The sequence below is a fragment of the Mustela erminea genome, chromosome 10 (genome assembly GCF_009829155.1).
Source record: "Mustela erminea isolate mMusErm1 chromosome 10, mMusErm1.Pri, whole genome shotgun sequence".
In the NCBI taxonomy this organism is placed as follows: Eukaryota; Metazoa; Chordata; class Mammalia; order Carnivora; family Mustelidae; genus Mustela; species Mustela erminea.
Genome location: NC_045623.1, coordinates 71,675,603 through 71,695,162, shown reverse-complemented (window position 1 = coordinate 71,695,162; position 19,560 = coordinate 71,675,603). Strand labels below are relative to the sequence as shown.

General features: G+C 49.8%; 1 protein-coding gene across 2 annotated transcripts in view; it reads right to left on the bottom strand.

The window, feature by feature from the left end:
- Window positions 1-19,560, bottom strand: part of AGBL4 (ATP/GTP binding protein like 4) — a 1,622,967-nt gene that overhangs the window by 119,367 nt on the left and 1,484,040 nt on the right. The window lies entirely within an intron of this gene.

Sequence of the window (19,560 nt, the reverse complement as noted above, 5' to 3'; positions counted from 1 at the left end):
GAACTCCACGATGCCGTGCGGAAATGACCAGAGAACTGTGAACTGTGCAGGTGTTGGCTCACACAGGGCTAAGAGTCATTGGAATTCCCACCACCAAAGTGGTAGTCCTCACTGACCATTCAGGGCATTCAGGAGAGAGCCCGGAAGGGCCATGTCTTAGTGATGGGACTAAACTACTCTAGACTCATTCTAATAACATTTTAAAATCACGAAACGATCGAAGTGGACAAAAGAAACTCAAGTGCTTGTCATATAAAGTGCAACTCTCTTTAAGGAAAGACAACAAAATCCAGACGCTCGACAATGTACAATTCACAGTCTCCAGCACCCAATAAGAATCACTAGACACGCAAAGACATAGGAAAATATGGTCCAAAATCAGAGCCTGAGCTTTTTTCTGCTTCTACAGGAATCTCATTCATATAATAAAGTTTAGCTATTGTGCAAAGAGATTATTAGATAAAAGCAGTGGCCAAGAGTGACATCCCCAGAAGGAAGGGGCAAGGGGGTACTTAGTCCCTGGCTGAAGAAGGCCAGATCGACCCAGAACAGAACCACAATCAGAAGGAAGTCAAAAATCAACACTGAGAGAAGCTGGGTTAAAGAATAATACCTTCTATTTTGGAGGATGATCTGGAGGGAGAGTGGAGGCAGAAATAATTAACAGGCTTTTTACTTCTGAATTGCTTAGGACAGGTTATTTTGAATGTGGTTTATGATCTCAACTGTTGATGCACCAAAGTCAGGGACCATATATCTATATATTTCTATATATAGATATAAAATTTACATATATATGTATTTTATATAAAATATATAAAATATAAATATATATTTAAAATATATTTAAAATACTTAAATATAAATAGATTTAAATATAAATAAATATATTTAAATATTTTAAATATATATTTATATATAATATATATATTTTATGTATATAAACTTTATTAAGCCCAATTCTCATATATATATTCTCATATATATATATGTATGTGTGTGTATATATATGTATATATATATATATGCATATATATATATATAAACTTTATTAAGCCTGATTCTAAAGGCCTGGAACTTGCTCCGTCTACTGGGGTGACTGGTACTAAGGTTACTGCTTCCCTAAAATAGGCCTCGAGAGGCAGCAAGAAATACAATGGAGCCAATATTCATTTCTTTTTTTTTTCCCCCCAAAATATGTTCTTGAGAACTCACCCTATGCTCAGTTCTGTGCTAGACACCTTTAGGAACAAAGGGAGACAAAAGTTTATGGTTTAAAAGAGGAGTTAGACACCTGAATATTTCCTAGACTGAATACAAGCTCCTTCAGGGAGAAGCAGCGATTTTCATGGTTATTTTTAACACCATTCCCAGGACCCTGTGTGAAATAGCCGCTTGGGAATTGGCTATCAAATTAAAATATGCTCATGTAGGTCATGGCTTATCTTATTTAATCTTCACACACCTCTGTGAAGTGGACAGTACGAATCCCATTTTATTGGCAGAGGGACTGAAGTTCACAAAAGGAAGGGACATGCCCAAGGTCACCCGGCTCCCGGCCAGGACCCCTCTCACTAGCCTGTCTCCTCCTGGATCGACCAGCAACAATGTCAGATCCCATGCCTGCATTTCCACCTATAATGTGCATAAGAGAGTTTGTTTCCATCCCTTCTAGCTGGTGGAAGTTGAGCTACTGCCTTTGTATTTATATTGTTTTTTCACTTACAAAACAAAAAGTGAAATGCCACCAAGCCCTTTTAAAAAACACTAACACTGACCCCATCTATCCCCGCCGTCCAGAAATGATAAATAGCATTGCTGAGGCCCTCGGTGAAAGCTACCTTTATGGATGTCTCCCCTGGCCTGGTATCAACTCAATTGCATTCAGTGTTTCTGCTGACCACAGAGAAATGCAAAATGGGCATTCTATTTGCACACTAATTTTACTGAGCCCCTGCGTCTTCATAAAATGATAACACGGGGCTAATAAAAATCAAGCATCTCGGGTGCTAATATAAGCAAATGTTGATGCAGGCAGGTAACAAATTGCTTTGTCATTTAGGAGGCCGTAAAAGAGCATTATAATCATCTTTAGGCAAAATGGATGGGTCGCCTTTGCTTAGCTTTTAGCTTTCATTTGCAAAATCAATTTAAGGTAATGTAGCTGCTCTGAGGTGGTGTGACATGGGACACCTCCCCCCCACCACCACCCACCACCCTGTCACCACATCTCCAGACTCGTGCAAAGCCAATTAAACATATTCTTGGAGGAGGGGTGATGGAGGAAGTATGCTTGAACAAAGCCAGGGTGGAAAGCAGCTGAACAATGAAACCAAGAGCAGCTCATAAGCAGTGATGAAATTAGAAGTTCACTGAGGGGGACATGCTCAAGGATACGAGGGCACACTCATGAGAAACTGGATAGTTAAGGTGTTTGAAGCCAAGTGTACTTTGTGTAGCATCCCAACACACATACACACCCTTTTGCCATTATATGCCTCTATCATCCACTATTTCCTTATAAAATATTTATCAAACACATATAGGGTAGCAGGCGCTACCTACTACTATCTTCATTTTACAGAAAACCAAGGCCGAGAGACATTAAATGACTCACTGTAGTTCTCCCAGCCCAGGACGGGCAGCGTGAGGCCCCACCCAGGCAGTCTGACCCCACCGGTGTCCTTAAACCCCACGCTACTCTGTTTCTTGTGAAGGAGGAAGACAACAGTAACCAGTTACGAGAGCAACCAAGTGGTATTTATTCAGTACTTACTCTGGGCCAGGCACTTCACATCTATCATCTTAGCTAACTGTCATAGCGACCCAATGAAACATCTATTATGCCTACCCCTATTTTATAGATGTGGAAATTGAGATCTAGAAAGGTGAACAACCCGTCTCCACCTGCATGAGTGGTGCATGTGGGGGGGCCAGGATGAAACCCCAGGTCTTAGGAATCTCAAATACATGCTCTTCACACCTCTTGGAGAGTAAATAGGGTTCATGGGGTGGTTTTAAAAATGCATCCACAAATTCTTCTTTGTGAATCTCTTCCCTTCGAGGGGTGGAGATGAAACCCTTTCCCTTCAGTGTGGGCTGGACAGACAGGCTTGCTCTAGCAAAGAGCACACTGGTGGGGGTGTCACTCTTTTGAGATTAGGCTATAAAAAGATGGTGGTTTCCATCTTGGGAGCTGTCTCTCTCTCTCTCTCTCTCTCCTTCATCGCTCACACTGAGGAATCCAACTGCCATGATTTAACACTCAGGTAGCCTGTGGAGCCCTCACCTGTCTGGTCAGGAACTGAAGGACCCAGGAACAGAGGCCAGCCAAAACCATGTGAGCAAGCTTGGAAGCGTATCCGCCAGTCCCACATGACCACAGCCCCGGCCACCATCCTCCAACCTCCTGAGCCAGGGCCATCCAGGGGAGCCGTCCCTCCCCTCCTGGCCCAAAGAAACTGGGAGGTGATAAGTCATTGTTTTAAGATGCTGAATTCTAAAGGAAGTCGTCAGGCAGCAATAGATTAATTAATCCCCCTGGAGATGGCCAAAGAAACTTTGCATCTTACCTACGGATGCCCAGCCTGAGTAAGACCAGAGCCGTAACCCTAGTGTCAACATGGACAGAGAGCCTTAATGGATCAGGTCAGTCATCAATGGACCTGTGGCTGGTGTAGGTGCTGGAAGATACCGAGAGGCCCCACAGAGCACTGGTTGGGCCCTCTGAGGACAAAAGTCTCCCAGCAGTTCATGTGGTCCTTTTGGTTTCCCTTATCTTCTCTGACGGTAATTCTTCCAGTAACTTGTCCTAGGGCGTGTGAGCTGTTCTGTGGAGGAGGAAGGGGTGGAGAGCCGGAAGGAGAACGTGGAATGTTGCAACAGGAAAAGGAATTTTTTCCCTCCAGATCTAAGCCTTTGTCATTTTTTTTGACTTCATGACCCTTGAAGGCCATCATTAAGGCAAGAAAAGACCTTCTGACTGGTTTCCAAACCAAACGGGTTGCCTGCCTTGTTTTCTCAAATACTCTCCAGGCCTCAAACAGGTCCACACTACCATGAAGCTAGAGAAAAAGACATCCTGGCAGCAGTACCAGCACAGTTCGCTGGCACCTGCCTGCGGGCCCGCTGGGGACAAGAACGGCCTCGTCCCTGGTCTCCCTGTGCCGGCACCATCTGTGCCAGTCCACCCCCCACCCAGCCACCAAAGCCGTCTTCCTAGAGTGCAAATGGGAGCCTACCACTGCCCCTGCCTGCAACCTTTCAGCACCTCTGTACTGTCCTCTGGCAAGTCTAGCCTCCCAGGTGTGGTTCCCCTCATGTCTAGTAGCTGGTGGCGGCTCCCGGCTCTAGCCCTTCCCCAGGCCCCAGCCTCAGCCACCTCCAGGCGGCGTCGTGAGCATGAAGGCTCTCCCACACCTCCACGCTCGGGTACACGTTTTTCTCTCTGCTTGCAATGGCCGCCCCCATCTCATCTGTCTGGCTTACTCCTACTCAGCCTTCCAGACTCTGCTCAGATGTGCCTCTTCCGAGGAGGGAGAGACGGAGCTTGTGGACTTGTTCTGGGCCACGCCTGGTGTTAATGTGCTAGATCTGATCTCCTCAGCACAATAGTTTTGACTTTCCCCTATAAAATATGGCACGTTGAAGGTAAGGTGCAGCTGTCATTCTGCTGTTGGTACTGACGGCAAAGAGCAAACAGGAGCTGGGAATGATAGTGAGAACACGCTTAAGGAGCAGAATTTCTTGTGCATTCATTTATGAGAAAATGGGGTCTGGGAGGCATTGACAGAGCTTCCTTGGAGAACCCGTGAATGCATCTGGGTAGAGAGGAGACTTGATGAAGGGCGAAGACAACCAGGGCCAACTCAGCCAGGCTGACTGACGGTGAATCCCACAGGAGGGGAGGGGAGGATGAGGGACACTGAGAAAGACACTGGACCCTGTGTTGCTTTTGTCCCCTGAGGGGGTCTAGGCCTGCTGGCTTTCCAGGCAGAGGGACCAGGGCTCCTCTCCAGGCCCCACAGATTATGGTCTGTGAGGCCTCTGGAAAATTACTTACACATTCTGAGCCTCAGTTCCCTATGAAATAAGAATAATAATCCCTAGCTCACAAGGTAAACTTTAAGCAGGAGACTTTAAGTCCCTGCTCTATGGCTTTGTCTGTAATAGTGTGTCCCATTTATTGAGAGAAAAGCCACAGGAATAGAGTTTCTGTGCACTGTGGATATTTCCAGCAGGCTGTTCGTGTGGGACCATGTGCCGTGCACTGGATGGTGGATCTCTCGTCCGTACCCACTAGATGCCAGGAGCATTCATTCCTCTCCCCAGGTATGATAATCTAAAATAACTTCAGACATCACCAAATGTCCAACGTCTCCTTAGAGGCAAAATTGCCCCTGGTTTGAATATTTTATAAGCCTCTACAAGAATATTTCACCTTCTTCAGACTGGCCATGTCACTATCTTCTCAAGCAAACTTTTAATCTCCTAGACTTTCTATCTTTTCCCCAACTCCTCCAAAAAGCCTTCCTAGATCCCTCCAGACCATGGAGCCTTCCCTCTCCTGCCCTCTGACCTCACAGAATTTACCTGGACCCCTGACCTGGTTGTAAATCGTTTGCTGCCTTGCACAGGCAGGGCCAGAAGCCACAGCTTGGATTTGTGCAGCCCAATGCCAGTATCTGCTCTTCTGGGCCTCTGGGCCATCATGAGAAAACATGATGTGGGCGGTTTATTTTCAGTCCTTCCCACTCCCTAGACCCGCTGCCCTCTGGGTCACATTCCCTCAGCTAGGTGCAGCTCTCCCCAGCCTAAACTCTCACAGTGGTGTGGTAGACTCAGGTGTGCTCCAGGGCTAGGTCTCTACCCTCAATGAGAAGGAAGAGTTCCTGAGGAGAAAGGAAGCATTAATTCTGGAATTTCAGGCCTTTGGGAAAAGAAGCCTCTCTGGCTTACCTCCTACATCTACAACATATTAAAAACCACCCTTCTGGCTTTAAAAAGCAGTAGGAAGGCCTCTGACTCACAAGAGGCTCGTAGACGCCATCAGAACTGCAAAGTCTATGGGGTCACTGAGCAGAACATTCTCACTGTGAAGATGAAGGGAGAGGCCTACAAAGGACAAGTGGCTTGCTCCAGCCTACAGGGCTAGAGACAGGTCAAGCCAGGTCTGGAATCCAGGGTACAGCGCTCCAATGCCCAGGCAGCCTCCGCTGAGGACACCAGCCTACCTTCAGCAATGTCCCTCCAGGTTGGTGCCTTGAAAGTGCCCTATGGATGCCTGCCAGGGGAGTAAAGGAAAACCGAAAAGCTAGGGGCATAAATACAGAGTGTGAGGGCCAGCTGTCACCATCACATTCACCTTGACAGAGTAGCAGCACTCTGCTCAGGCGGCAGCTGCTGGGCTAGGAAGTTTAGAGAGCCTCCTTGCCCTGGGCTGGCACTCCAGGCCAGGGAAGAGTTACCCTTGCAACCTTCAGGAATAGGCTAATAGCAGGAAGGCTCTCCCTGCCACCATCTCTCTTGGTCCCAGCACCCTTCAAGGGCCTCCAGAAGGTCAGAACCAGACCTGCCCACTCTGACTTCCTGCTGAGGTGGGGTCTCCTGGGAAACAGGAAGGGGACTCTGAGACATCCTGTGGGAGACTTACTGGAAATTGCTCTCAGGAACACTTGTGAGAGGTGGGAGTTACACAGGATTGGGGCAATCTCTGTGGTGACAACGATCAATCCCACGGGGAGCTCTGGGCCAGAAGGGCCCTTCACAGTTGTTCTAGGAGGCAGCAGGGCTGGCCCTGTGTCTTACATTGACTAGATAGCTGTAGGGCAAGGGTGTAACCTCAAGTAAGGCAGCTTCCTTTGGCTGAGTTCAAGTTCCAGGAAGGAAATCAGCTGCAAGATGTTGGCCACCAGCACTCGGGGGAAGTGAGGGAATTGGTCCTGAAGGGGAGTGGGTTCGTGTGCAGTATCTGCTATGCCAGGCTTTAGCTGAAGCAGCTGAGGAGAACAGGGCACACCTGAGGCCCAATAAACAGGATAGTTGAAGATCTTTTTAGCGCAGTTCTATACACACGTCTAACACTGACCAAATGCCAAGTTTGGGGCTGGACCCTGAGGACATGGAGACGAACCAGATGCCACCCATGCCAACCAGGAGCTCAAAGATGGATGGGGAAGAAAGCTCAAGCCTGGCTTTGCCGTTTGAATGTAAGCTTGAATGCTAGAGTCAGACAGGAGGGTTAAACCCAAGCCCTAGTGCATGTGGCATTGAGCTCTAAGATCATGCATTTCCTCCTCTGCAAAATGAGGATGATACTGACAATGGATCTTGTAAGAATTCACTGAGGTAATCTGCACATGAGCTGTTGGGTAGTACGTGTTCTAAAAATGGGTAAATGACAGGGGACGCCTGGGTGGCTCAGCCGGTTAAGCATCCGACTCTTGGTGTCAGCTCAGGGTCATGAGATTGAGCCCCACGTGGAGCCCCATGTCCATCTGGCTCTGCACTCAATAGGAAGTTGGCCTGAGATTCTCTCTCCCTCTCTCTCTGCTGCCCTCCCCCCGAAGAATCATACGTTTAAAAAATGGGAACTTAAGACGCTTAGAGGTCTCTCGGTCTGACTACCTGGTCTTACAGAGGCAGACACTCGGGTCATTAGACGCTTAGCAACACTAGAGCCATGACTTTGTCTTTTTCACAATTTGTATTCCCAGGACATCACACCCAGAAGGTACTCAATAAATGCTCCGGAAATTGTTGTAGAGTACTGGTAGCTTTTTGGTTGAATGAGCTTACGAAGCAAGAATGGAGGGCCCAGGTTTTCCCCAACACGTGCTCTGCCTTTCCTCTCTCCCAGCCTCTAGAAATTCCTCACCAGATTTAGTTTCAGCTTATTAGCAAATGCAAATTGAATTACGCTGTGCCCTTTTGCAACAAGGACAACAAAAACAGTTTCCCCAGGAAAAGAGGGCGAGAAGAGGTGAAAGCTGGGATGAAAGTCGAAGACAATACATTCTAATCAAACTTGATAAATATGTAAATTAAAACAGCTAAACAGCTGGCTTTGACAAATGACTTGTCGGTAATGGATTTTTCCACAGCAAAGGGGAGAGTTCAGCCTGCCCGCTCCTTTTCCGGGCACCCTGAGCTCCCGAGGGCAGGCAGTGGGATGCTAGGAGGCAGAGCAGAGAGCTAACACTCCCTTTAACGCCGTTTGTGGAGTGCCTGTGGAGCACCTGCTCGCTGCTAGGCTAGCCAAGGAGGGGAAAATCTCCGTCTCCTACATGAAGGAGCTCAGGGGAAGGGCGGGGGGGCACGCTTACCAGACTCCACAGGCTGTGTCCTGAGGAGCCAAACCAACCAGCTGTTGAGGAACAGAAATTCCATCCCGCTAGTGGTTCTATTGCCGCCTGGCGGTCTCACCAGCTCAAAAGTGAGCGCCTTTCAGTTTTTTCTCTTCTCGTAGGACTCCACTCAGGGATGGCGTTCAGAAAGGAGGTTTCCTAGGCTTGCTACAGAGCTCCAAGCAGACCACTTCCTGTGCCCCCTCTCATCTCTGTTTTTCCATCTGTACAATTAACTGTTGGGTATTCCCAGATATGGAATATAAGAAAAAAAAATAGCTATTGGAGGCAGCTCAGCGGAAGGCCCACATAGCACAGAGCAGAAAGGAGCCGAGGGACTGCAGATCCTTTGCAAAACACAAAACCATTGTCATTGGAAGCCCTAAGCGGGTGTGGGTTGTGGGTATCACTTAGCAATAGATAATTGTAACAAACACTGACGATTCTAGCAGATTTTCGAATAGTAGTCAGGTGAGGGGCAGTGAAAAAGGAATGGGTTGAAGCAGTTTCTGGGTGCCAGGTACTTTTCAGACATTATGACCCAGGCCTCACCAGACCCAGGGAGAGTTGTCTTATTTTCCTCCTATCACAGACAAAAAAGCTGAGGTTGAGTACATTGCCCGGGACCGCCCAACAAGCAAGATGCACAGGTGGAATTTTATCTCCTTTCTATCTCCTGTGACTCATCTTTCTTCTGACACCTCCAAAGGGAAAAGCAAGTTCTGGGCTATACCAGATGAAAGATGTTATTTTGTGTGTACATGGGGACTTCTGGCTCAAACTACAAATTCCTGAGTTTTTGTACAAAGTTATCAGAATTGAGGTCCAAAGAGAAATTCAAGGTGAATGGTTTGCAGGCTTGGAGAGACAATATTACCACAATTTCCTCAAATAGAGAACCAATATTTATGAGTGCTCAAAGTAGCTTCAGGAGAATTTCCTGGGAGTAATGTGATCCATGCCCAGAGCTGAAGATCCGTCTTGCCCAATGCTGAAGGAATTCAGATTTGAAGACTGTTCTCTTTTTCCTATTGAGATCTTCATTGACTTGTATAAAAATACCACTTTCAATCTCAAATCCCCACTGGCATCTTTATATAAGCACCGAAAATGCTACTGGGCTTTGGAGATTTCATTTAATGAAGGAAAAGTATTTCTATTAAAGAGTGTAATTTTTTTTCCCCCCCTCAACACAACATCTTCAGAGGAGCTGGAGAAGTTAGATTGTTCTGGGCCCTGAGAAAACAAACTAACCCATGCCTCACCCATGTCATGGTTACATGGACTATAAAACGGCAACTGCTAAGGGAGGCATGGAAGGGTGAATGGGGAGGGGGTAATAATGAGACTAATCATGATAGACGAGCTCCCGCATACCCGTGACTTCACAGTTTAGGAAGCACTGTGGCCCTTAACGAGGGGGAGGAGCTCCAGCTCAGCCCCCTACCGGTGTTGTCTCAATAGCAGTTCTCTCCCCTCCCCACCCCTCCTCGGCCCTATAATCCCTTCTCAGGCACAGGAACCACCCCCCACCCCCAACCCTTCTTCCCTTTGGCGTGAAGCAGCATTCCATGCCCTGGAGTCAACCTGGGCTGCTGACTCTGACCTGCTTGCCCCCTGCCCACCCCCAACCCCACTTCTCACCCTCCCTCACTTGCTTACCATGCTTCCTCACACTCCTCTTTTCAGTTTCTCCACCCTGTCTGAGGGGGCTCCCCTGACTTCCAGAAGCTGGCTCCTTACCCCAGGGCAGCAGGAACTCTTGCTAATGGCCACGGACCTAGGTCTAACATGGCCCCAGGGAGACACACACACCAACTGCATACTTGCAGAGTCCACAAATACAGCGAACAGGTGTTGAGTGATGGGTGCTGGGGAAGGAGAGGGCCATAGGAAGAAGACTGAAGTGGTGGCTGAGAGCCGCAGATTATCTGAGGTCACACAGCTGGTGACTGGTGAGACCAGAACAGGTGTCTGTAGGGTGAACAATAAAAATTATGCTCCTTCGGCCTCCCTGGAGCTCCTCCACCCCCTCAGCGAGGTGGGGAGCCACGGAGCGCGAGGGGGTGGGAGGCACTTCTGTATAGCTGTGCCACTCACTAGCCCTGTGGGCTTGGGCAGGTCGGTCCACGTATGGGTGCCTCAGTCTCCTCATCCATGAAAGGGGAATAATAATGATAATCATCATGTTTTTGGGTAGTCGTGAGGACTGGATAAGTTAAAATAAAGTACCAGTAATAGTGCTTGTCACATGATAAGACTTCAGCTAAACGTTTGCTATTCTTCATCATTCGAGAAATATTTCTTGGGCCCAGTTGCCCGCTGGCCCCGGGAAGCCTTCGGCAGCGCCAGGCAGCAGGGCAGCCTCTGCTCTTGGCTCCCGTCACCCCTGCACTGTTACAGCGATGGTGCATCTGTATAATGGTACTATGCTTTTCGTCCCTGCCTTTCCTGTCTGGTGACTGAGCTCTTCGGGGGCAGAAGCCCTGCCAGGTTCAACTCTTCCTGGAATTCATCCCTTTTTCCTGAGATAGAGAAGGGCATTTTGACGGGGGTTTTTTTAATGTAAAAAGTTGTGAAATGACTGCATCGAAATGTAAAATGCTTCTGAAAATTAGCAGGTACTGGGTGAAGCAGCCCCCGTCACCACCCATGCCCGAGAAAGCTTTGGTCTGCACTCTCCTTCGCTCCCATTTCCTTACCACCCTTGCACCCCTCGGGACCAGCCTTGCCCGGGAGCCCACCGAGCCCAGTTTCTCGCCTCCCTCCCTCTCCTCAGCACCCTCGCCAGAAGTCTCCCTAGGGAAGGGGTAAGTTCAGGGGTGAGGGGAGGTAGCCCGCAATGTCTCCTTGGCACATTACTTGGCAATGTTTTTTAAGAAGGCTGAAGGTGTAATGGTTTGTTTCTTTGGCTGTGTCAAAGTGTCCCCATATCAAAATGCCTCTGTCAGAGCGGCTGCATCAACGTGGCTGAAACCAAAGGCTGTACCGAAATGATATGAACTCAGCCAGGAAGCCACCTGGCATGTTGTGGTCCTTGATAATGGATTTCAAAACATACACCACTGTAAGTGGATTAGCAAGCAATCAGCTACTCTGAGCACCAACTCTCCCTGTGGAAATTCCTTTTCATTCCAGTGAGGATGTTTCCACCACCCTAAGCATCAGAAAAGTTAAGGATGCTGCCTGACGTCACACAGCAGGCCAAAGAACAGAGATGATTAGAGCTGAGTATGGTCTCATTAATCTCCCTCATTTTACAGCCAAGAGAGAAAGTGACTTGATCAAGGTCTCACAGAGAATTGGATTTTCACACATTAGATCAGAAACACATGATCAGTTCTCAGGTAACTTCTCCACGCTGTGCACTGGACCACAGCCTCACCACTGGACTCGTGGCACATGTGCAACAGAATGGAACAGGTGCTGACAAAGCTGAGCTAAAGCTCTGACTGCTCGAGTCCTAGGCATGCTACTTGAAAACTGGATAGGCCAAGTTCTTGGTGAAAGAAGCTTTCGTGTCCAGCTGGGCAGGTTTTCAATATCCCATTAGCCAGGCAGCCCACTGGAGCAGGAAGGCCTCTTGGTGGCCCCAGTCTGCCCGGTCTACAGTGTGGGGGCGCCGACCTTTTTGCCTCTATTTCCAGAATTGGTATTTCTGCAGCCTGCTAAAGAAAGAAGCCTCCGCTGACCTGAGTCAGGAAATGATCCAGCCCTACTGTCTTTATGGCTCTATGACTTGGACTGAATAGAGTCTATCTTGAGTAAAATCAATGATAAAAACTGCATTTACAAGAATAGATTTCCAGAGGGTGTTTAGGGAGTGGTGTTATCCTAGGCTAAGGCTTCTCGGATGAACCTGGACCCTTGATAGGACCTCTGCCTCAGTTTATCCCTGGGCCACCAGGACTGGAGCTGACTTGGGTTTGAAGCATGTGACAGAGGGAAGTGAGGAGAGGGATGGCAATCACAGGGCCCCATGAAGGTGGCCTCTGGTGTTGCTGGTTCCAGAAGCCACAGGCCCACTGTGGGGCAGACCCTTGTGTCTGGGAAGGCATGGTGGTGGTGGGGGCGGGGGGTAGAGGTGGGGGGGGGTACACTGAAGTTGCTGTCAGACACATGAGGCCTGAGAACTGGTCAAGTTTGCATCACGGTCACAAGCAGGGGCATGACAGCAGGGACCCCTCCACCGTCTGGACCTGTGACCATGGGCAAGCCACTTCACCTCTCTGGGCCTCCCTCCGCCTTCTCGGCTATAAAATGGGGAATCATAGTGGACTATCTCGTAGTTGCACCCTGAGGAGTCAGTGAGCTGCTAATTTGGAAAGCACTCATTAGTGTCTGTACCCAGTGAATCCTATCAGTCTGTGTTTGTTGAATAAAGTAAGTAGTGATGAATGATATCCATTCGGGGCTCCAGGCCTGCAGAGGGAGGTGCTCGTAGTTATTTGATACTTCTCTCCAGGTATGTAGGCAAGAAACACATTTTATTCTCTGGTTCTCAGCCCTGGCTGCATATTAGAACCAACTGGAGAGCTTTTTAGAGATAATGATGCCCAACTCCCATGCCCCCACCCTGCCCCAGCCACATTTCTGGGGACAGAGCTCAAAGGAAATTCTTCTTCGAATGAGTGGTCGTAAGTGAGAAGCCCTAGTCCAGCATGCGACCCAGGGTAGCCAGGCCCTCTGCTCTCTGGTTCCGTCTTACTACACCCGCACTCTCTCAGATGGTCTTGCAGCTCCTCATTCTAAAATACTGTGATCCAGGGAGTTTGGAGGACCCAGGAGGTGGCTTGGCATGGCCCTGACCAGACTACATTGGTCGTCACAAGGAGAGGGTGTGTGAGTGAGTGGACGAGGAAGCGTGCCTACATCAAGCATATCATTTCCCACAGACACAGTCCCTTCCTGGGAACAGGACAAGATGACTAAGATAACAGAGGGGTGTGTGGCATCTCTGGGAAAACCTAAAGCTAGCTTAGACCAGACAGCTTGGATTTATGGCAGACACAGAGGCCGTGTGCCTGAGAAGGGGAAAAGGCTTTTTTCCAAGGACGAAGGAGGAGGATTAAGACCTTTGCAGCTGGGGATGTGGAGGGCCCCACACATGCATGCCAGGATACAGAAACAGGTTCCTGGGACGGAAGGAGAAGGGAAACGGGAAGTTGCCGTAGTTGAACATCTGATCTGTGCAGGCACCAGGGGCATGCTACTTATCGAATCTCATTCCTTCCCAGCAACCGCCTGGAGGGCAGGTGTTCTGATTCCCATCCTGCAGACCCCACAGGTGGCGAGCAGCTGTGCTAGGATCCGACCCAGGTCACTCTGATTCCAGAACCCCATGCTCTTATCCCTACGGCTCAGTGCCTCACTTATTCAGAGCTTCCTGTCCTTATAACCTCCCACACCCAGACCACACCAAGAGTCAGAAGGAAGCAGAAGGGTTGAGAATGACCCAAATCCAGATCCAGAATTCCCACATTCAAGGTCACATCCAGTCTCAGGAGAGCTTGTTCGGGACGTCAGGGTAACAGGGAGATTACTCCCAATTTCCGGAACAAAGAGGCTTACCCTTTGAAAGCTAGTCTATAAGCACAGAGTGAAACAGCATGGGAACTAGCAAAGTCACCATAAAGAGAAGTGGGCCCTCCCAGGACATGGTTGTTGACTGCCTGACACTGAGAACACAGTGAGGGAAGCAGGCCTCCATGAGCTGCCGCACCTCAGGAGCTGTGACAGGTTTGTGACAGGCCTAGCCTATGTCTGTCCAGGGCGAGGGCAACCTGACAGCCCGGAGGTGTGAGCCTGCTCAGTGTAGCAGGTGCCACGGTGGGGGGGAACTAAACTGGGGGGCCGCAGCTCGGACTAGCCATCCCTTAGACCCTGCCCTCTGGCCCCACCTCTGCACTCATGCCGCTGCCTTGAGCATGTCACCCAGCCTCCCCCCCCCGGCTTGCCCTCGTCCATACTACTTGTCCCTGCTCCCAGCTGGTGAGGGGGGCCAGGGCTCTCACTAAGGACCAAACAGGCCCAGAGCCCCCATCTCTTCACTCAAACGCCTGAGGGGGACATGCCGCCCATCAGAAAAGTCCCATTCCTTTCCACTCACACATCTTGGGCCTACTTGTGTGTGAGCCCTGAGCCCTTGGGATGAGGAGACGATGGGGTCACGGGGCTGCTCCCCAGAAATGTACCATCTAGGAACCAGGTAACATTATAAAAACAGAAAGCACATTTTCTTTGGGGAGGCCTGGGGACTGAGGAGCTTACACTCCAGTAATCTGCAGAGTTAGAGAAAGATGGGTACTTGTGGAGGATCTGAGAAGTGCTCCTGGACACACATGTGCCAGTTTGCAAAGCCAGTGTCACAGGCAGACAGCTTCCCCCAAGCTAGCTCTCTTGCTGGGGTGAAGCCCAGACCCCTAAGCACAGCCCGGCTGTGAGCGGAGCTGACCCAGCACTGGGCTGGGACCTCCCGTATGTCTTCCCTCGCTGGTTCAGAGTCAAATGAAAGTCTTGCATAGCAGAATTTGTACCCTGTCCTCGCTGGCACATAGTAGGTGCTTTGTGAATGCTGAAGTGAACAGGACCAGCCACCCTCTGCTTGCTTGAAAGCCCTGAGTTCATTAGCACCCAGGGGATAAACCTGACTTCCCAAGAAGAAGGCGGGCTTGCTTTTTTAAGGGTGCTAATGGGGCAATAACAAGGTGGTAAATGTCTGTTTGTCTTTCCTCTCCTAGGAAGACCATCTTCTCCCATCCCCACAGTGTCCTTTCAAAGCCCTTCTCTTTAATGCCAAGTGGAGGAGTTCCACACAGCTATTTGCATTTTCAATTCTAGAAATCATTAATATTTTAAAACTGCCAGCACCGCAGTTTATTAACACACTTACATTTCCCACCTGCTGCTGGTAAAGGGGAATTTTGTAGTTGAGAACTATTCAAACATGGGGTGGTTTCCCAACTTTTGTTCAAATTCTACTTTCAAATCCCTGCTCTCGGGAGCTTACAGCGCGGTGGGGGAGGCGAACATGGATGCTGACAGTGAGAATTTTGAGGGATGGCTGTGTGGACAGAGGGAAGTTCAGGGAGACCAGAGCCAGGGAGCTCTTGGCACAGGCTGGACAGTCCAGTCAGGTCTTAGTGGAGGGGTTCCGGTTCCAGGGCAGTATTTTTGTAGCCAGTGGAGAGAACATGAGAGAATCAGAAGACCTGTGCTTAGGGCAGAACTTCAGATCACTTTTAGTTGTCACGACAATAGACTGAGGTTAAGCTCAAGGGTCTTTGAGTCAGACAGGCCTGGGCTCAAATCCCAGTTCTGACACCACTTGCTGGGTGGCAATCATCATCATTAACATTTTCTGTGTCAGAGCGAGGGGGGGCTTTGCAGGCATGCTCAAGGTAAGCAGGGGCACAGTGCGGGGAACCTGACCTTGTGTGGCTCCCCACCCTGGCACCACACCCCTGCCCTCACTAGTGTGGCATGTTCCCTTAATGCTCACAGCCACCCTGCCCTAACTCCTGTTACCCGCCCCCTTCACAGTAGGAGAGACCAAGAACCAGAGAGGTTAAGTCCTGTGCTCTGGGCCACACAGGTAGCCAGCTAGGATGTGACCCCTGAGCTCCGGCAGGATTCAACACGGAGGCCTTGTGCCATGTAGTCCAGTGCCTGGCGTGAGGAAAGAGGTGGCAGCCCAGTGCTGGCAGGATTGGGGCACATGGGAAGGCAGCTGCCGTGGTTGCTACCGTCTTTCAAAGCCCGGCTCATGAATCTCTCTGTCCCTGTCCCCTGGTGTGTCCCGCTCAAGCCCTGGCACCACGGCCACCCTCCCACATGCCCCACCTCTCCTGAGCCATGTCACCTCCCCCTTTCCATTCCCTGTCACTGTTCCTGGCACACCATGAGGCTACAGGCAAGGTTGGCTAAACGGATTGAGAGAAAACAATATAAGCCACACCAATTCCCAGAAGGAAACGCTTGCCAAAGATCTTTAGCCTGGACACATCAATATAAAAATGACACAGCTATAATTTGCTTTCAGATTCAAACTGGGAAGGTGAACTTTGACCCCGTCAAAAAATGAGAACAAATTAAATTGAAACACAAAGTCATTTCCCTTGTTCCAGGGCTCCGGATTTCTAATTAACGTGCAGCACAGCTTGGAGGCCCGTAAGGGGGTCTGTGAGGTTTGTGCTGCTACCTCGCAGACGGAGCCCAGCTCAGGAGAGCGCCTGCATCCATTTGTTTGTTTTCTTTCCTGGGATGTATTGTGCTTCTTGTGGTATCTAGGTCCATGGATAAGAGCAGTCCCAAGTGGGTAGAAAAACAAACAAACAAACAATAATTACTAGAAGCTGACCTTGCACAAAAGAACACACAAGATAGCCCTCAGCACACTCACTCATCCACTCTGACCCAGAGGGGATGGGACAGTAACCACAGCGGACCTGGGGGAAAGGAGAGAGGAGGCTCCTCGTGGGGAAGCAGAGGCCTCTGTCCCCCGCCCCTTCCCTGATAGCTCCCACTGCACTCAGAGACCTGGCAGTGCGGCTGGGAAATGTGGATGTGGAGACAGCAGTGAGGGACAGAGACCTCACTCAGGTAATGGCAGGGCAATCAACAGGGGCTGAGTAGGTTACAAAGGAAACTGACTTGGAGCAGAAGGTGACAGTGCTCCCTGGACTCAGGTCTGTCAGGAGGTGGCCACCTCTCCTGCTTGGGGACGTAAGGAATGGGGTCACACTCTTCAAACTACTCATTTCCAGACTTGCAAGGGTGAGAATCCCCCAATGTCCTTGTTAAAATGACAGGTTTCCTGGACCCCTACTCAAGACTCACTGAATTAGAATCTGCAGCAAAGTGCCTGAGGATCTATATCTTTTTTTAAACTAGTGCCCTGGGTGCTTCTTATGATTGGACAGTTTTGGAAATTAACTGGAGCACTAACACTTCCCTTATTGGAGCCTTTGGAATACAGCCTGGCCTTGGAGAAGTCACATTCCTTCTCTGAGCTTCCATTTCCACGTCTGTATGATGGGGATGGGGATCCCTGCCTCTCGGGGCTGTACTGCATCTGTGGAAGTGCAAGAAGCATGTCAAGTGTGTAGACAGGGCCTGGCACTTAGGAGATGTGCAGGGTGTGAAGTCTCACCCTTGTAAGCATGAGAAGGCTGCTGTCCTCCAAACCAGTGCCCCCAGTGATGCTAAGAATCCCTCTTCCAGTTCTCAAGTTTCTGGCTAACGGCCACTACAGAGCCTTGGCCTCCACCAACCCCACTCCCCAGGGACGCTATCTGGTTCCAGGACCCTCCAAGGAACCAGTCTCACGAGGCTTCAGAGCCTTCCCCAGTGCTGGACATGAGGACACAGGCTTCCTTGCGGGAGCTCTGCTAGGGAGGCCGGGGTAGAGGTGACCTTCCAAGTCCTTGACAGAATCAGCCTGTGCTGACAATGCTTCTTCCAGATTTCTACTCCCCATTTCCAAGGCTCCTGCCAGGGCTCCTGATATTCTCACAACAGTTGGCCCAGTCTGGGAAGAGGGACTCTCCCCTCCAAGTGGGCCTTGGGGAGTGAGTTCCCTCCCTGTTCATGTAAGTCTGCAAGAAATAGGGTTAATGGGGTGAAGAGATGCCAGCCACAGGGCTGTATCTGGGCTGAATTATGTCCAGAATTTGTATGGTTAAGTCCTAACTCCCAGGACCTCAGAATGTGACTGTATTGGGAGACAGTCACAAGGAGAAATTTAAGACAAAATGAGGTCTTACGTAATCCAAAGCCCGGTGTCCTTATGGGAAGAGGTGGTGGGGACACAGCCCTGCCCAGAAGGAATAGCACGGGAGGGCAGAGAGAAGACGGCCATCCACCAGCCCAGGGGAGAGGCCCTGCGGCACCAGAGATCCGATCTCAGTCTGCCATTTGTGTGGTAGCCAGAGGAATGACAACAGAGGGCTTAGGCTTTGGTGCAGGCTCCTTCCCTTGGCTCTTGGACCCTGATTTGGGGAAGTTTTCTCCTCCGGGGAAGAGGAAAATTGTGTTGGCTCACAGGTTGGTAACATGGGCTACCTCCGAGAAGATAACATAAGCATGACAAGCCTGGCATTTCCTAAGTGTGTGACGCATGTTATCTCCTCTTCCCCGTGCAGCTGTGCAAAGTTGGCCTGGCCTGTAACCCCTCTGAACCTCGATTTTATCACACAGGAAACGGGCCTCCCAACCTTTGTGTACCTCACTTAACAGAGCTGCCGGGAAGCCCAGCAAGGTAACGTACGGGACAAGTTCAAGAAAGTACAGAGAGCATTACAGACGGGAGGGACTATTGCATCCAGGCAAAGCAATGTTGCCCTCTCCAAGAGATGTTTTTAAACAGGGATCTGAAGAACAGAGCCGTAGAAAGGGTGGTGGGTTTAGATACAGAGGCTGTGGGTCCAAGTCCCAGCTCTGCCATTTCAGTGATACTGTAGCCGTGTCGCTAAGCTTCAGGTTCCTGCCTATGAAATAGGCATGGGGACAGCTGTGACAGAAGACGCGAATACTTTCAGGCGTCCACCAAGTCTCAAGTGATCCTGGACACCGGTCCCCTCAGCCTTCAACTGGGGTCATGGCAGACAGGGAGCCCAGCACCTGCCAGTCCGTGTATGGCCTCCTTCTCAATGACGGTTGACTCCTGGCTTCTCCCCACCATCCAGGCTGACTCACAGCAAGGACAAGGGCAAGTATTTGGGGTGATGCAAACAGCATAACAAGAAGGGTATTCAAAAAAAATAAAATCTCTCTCCTGCAACACTCATCCAAGGGAAGGGTGTGTGCAAGGCGAGACCTCCCAGAGCGGGCTGAGGGAGGGCTGGGTTTGCTGTCCTTGATGCTTCACAGCTCCATGTCATCCGGCTCTCTGAATAAGTGAAAACATGAAGCAGTCAGGACTTGAACCACTGCTCACAGGATGAGGTCAGAGCTTACGGATGAGCCACTGAGTGTTAGCTCTGTAATTATGTCCCGGTCAACAGCTCATTTACCAAAACCATGCTGGATGTATGTACTTTACATGGGGGAGGGTGAATGAGAGAGATGGCCCAACGCACCCTTCCGGTTTTGAGGCACCATTTTGAAAACCAAGTAAGTCAGCAGTCATTGGTTGTCATGTGACATTCTAATAATGCCCCCAGAAAATGTGCCCAGAGAAAAACCATTTCTCTGGCTCTGCAGGCATTCAGAGTCC